Source organism: Neltuma alba, unplaced genomic scaffold (genome assembly GCF_004799145.2).
Source record: "Neltuma alba isolate B1F8T4 unplaced genomic scaffold, ASM479914v2 tig00005117_pilon, whole genome shotgun sequence".
NCBI classification, from domain to species: domain Eukaryota; kingdom Viridiplantae; phylum Streptophyta; class Magnoliopsida; order Fabales; family Fabaceae; genus Neltuma; species Neltuma alba.
The window spans coordinates 485,752-488,802 of NW_021633984.1; positions in this window are offsets into that span (position 1 = coordinate 485,752).

The window sequence follows — 3,051 nt, forward strand, 5'->3', positions numbered from 1 at the left end:
AAAAACTAAAATATCATGTTTTAAAAATAATATTTTCCTTCATTTGGAAAACAAAATAATGGGATTCATCCGCACAAAAAAAAAGGAACGAATTCTCTCTTTTTTATTAAAAGATAATTTATTCTGGGCAAACTTTTGTAGTTTATTAATTTTTTTAATGACATATATTTTTGGTAAACATAAAAATATTTACCAACAACTTTATTTTTTCCATTAGAAGACAGACAGTTCTAGAATAGAACAATAGAGTATTGGAAACTGTTTTATTCAAAAACAATTATAATATCTCGAGAAAATAAAATCAAATGACAATATGCTTATACACACACATATACTGAATAAAGAAGGATATTGATATTGATCCAAATGGGACTTCATGCAAGCATGGAGCAAGAGGACAAGTGCCTTTGCCTCATCAAAGTTTAAACAAGCTGGGGCGAAGATTATATTCAAGAACGGATTCCGTCATCACATTGCAGATATTCGACTGCTTCAACAAGAAGTAATGGGAGAGTTTGCCTCAACTCTTGCTCCGTCTTCGTCTCCATCGATGGCCAAGGGAGCAGGCCAGAGTGGCACTTGAAATTCATGGAAATCACAGTCACCAGACCTAAAATAAAGACCAAGGAAGGCTTCACAATGAACAATTGGCTAGGTTTAGCGTTTCCGGCGAGAGTGAACTTATGGCTATCGTCTCCATCGACAGCCAAGGGAGCAGGCCAGAGTGGCACTTGGAATTCATGGAAATCACCGTCACCAGACCTAAAATAAAGACCAAGGAAGGCTTCCTGGTGAACAATTGGCTAGGTTTAGCGTTTCCGGTGAGAGTGAACTTATGGCTGTCGTCTCCATCGACAGCCAAGGGACCAGGCTAGAGTGGCACTTAGAATTCATGGAAATCACCGTTACCGGACCTAAAATAAAGACCAAGGAAGGCTTTCCCGTGAACAATTGGCTAGGTTGTTTTCCGGGTAGAGTGAACTTATGGCCGTCGTTTGCATAATTTCTTGAGCTTCTTGCTTAATCATAAGAAAAATCTTAATAATATGAATATCATCTCTTGATTTCAGTAATGATGTCCCTTTAATTTCATTCTCTTGTAGTCTTGTTTGTTTCAGCAGAAATTATGATTCTTTCCAGTCAGTTATTTCCACCACATATGTATAATAGTTCAATGAGTTCCCGCATTCTTTTCTTGAAAAAATTAATAACTGAATTTGGACAAACTTTTGCAGTGAGTTAATAAATTTCAAAGATTTACTTATTAAACGAAAAAATATGGATAAAAGGGCATTAAACACCCTAATCTTTTTAGTGGTACAATTTTACTATGATCATTAGATTTGATGCAATCTCACTCATTTTTCAGTTTTTTGATATAACTATAATTATAATTTGATTGCTTTGTGTGAAAATTGTTAATAATTTGATAAAAGTAACCAAAATTGTTAATTTTAACTATTAACATGAGTAAAAGAAATAAGATTGGGTTGAGGGGTTTGGTGTCGCTGCATGTGTCATTGCAGTGCAGAATGTGAAATACTTGATGCATCATACTTGACAATTATAAAAAAAACCGTCAAATAAAAGTAAAATCTGACGGTTTTATAGGAACCGTGAAATACGTCTGGAATACTTGACTATTCCTTTTAGAACCGTCAAATATTTTCTAAGAATACTTGATGGTTCTTCAAGGAACCGTCAAGTATTTAACGAAAATACTTGACTGTTTTTCACTAAAACCGACAAGTATTATCAACAAATACTTGATGGTTTTTCAATAAAACTGTCAAGTATTTGTTGATAATTTGTCGGTTTTAGTGAAAAACCGTCAAGTATTGTTGTTAAAAATCCCCAAATCTGTTTATTTCTCTCGACCTCTATTTGAAATTTTAAGCGCCCTTTTTCTTTCTAAGCTCTGCTAAGACCTCACAGGCCTATAACCCGCTATCCCCACCTTATGTTTGGCCTTTTCCTTTGGTTTTTGTACTTCGTGGTGCGCTATTGTTTCTCTCTAAAGTCTCAAAACTATCATGGGCCATCTCATAAGGACGATGACAGAGAACTCTCATTGTCGTTGGTTCTATTCTTTCCCTCTGTTTTGTTCTTTCTCATATCGTGTTCATTTTCTCATGTTTGTTCTGTATTACAATCATTACTCGATATTTTCCTTTTGCTTTGCAGTTTGCAGTTTGCGTGCCCTCATTCCTTGTATGCTGATCGTTCATTTTAGCTTCCCTTTGTTACAGAAGACTCTAAAAAAAAAAAAGGTTAGCAAATATTTTTGTTTTATTCAGTAGCTAACCAACCCCAAGAAGAGAGCGATGATGATATGGGATTCATCTTGTTTGATTAGGAAGTGCTTTTTTTTAGTATGGTTTTGTCTTTTTCTCTTTTGTTACTCCAGGGGTATTTTAATTCTACGGATTTTATAGGTGACCCTTTATGTTGCTTACGAGAATATGAGTTAGTTTTGAGTTTGCAGTGCTAGTGATATGAATTTGAGATGAGAATGTCACTTTCTATTCATTTTTTAAAAAATTTAACCTGGAAATATGACTTCTCCGTCTCCCCCCTCTCTCTATATGTGGGTGTGTGTAATCTTGTGAGTCCTCTGCATTGGGCATTATTCACAATTTTTGAATAGTAACGATTTAGTTGTTGGATGTGTTAACACTAAATGGGTCATATTTTTTTTTCAAGTAATAATGTTAAAATTTTGTGATATGTTACTGTGTGTGCTTTTATGTCCATTTTTGTCCGGTGACGGTGGCTTCCTTGATTCTCTTCTTTGCAGTCATGTTTTTGGTACACCGTGCAAGATAAATGTTAGTGATTAGGGGCATGATATTTGAATTTATGGAGCTAGTTACTGTGATTTGGATTGATTTATGTATTTGAAGCTTGTTTTTCAAACTAAAGTCATAGTGAATTTTTGTTGAATTACTAGTTGAGGACTATGGACAAGGAATAGATGTCTGCTAATCGTCTATCAAAGGAATATTGGGATGGGGTACAAGATTTTATTAAGTTTGCAGTTGAGTACGTCAA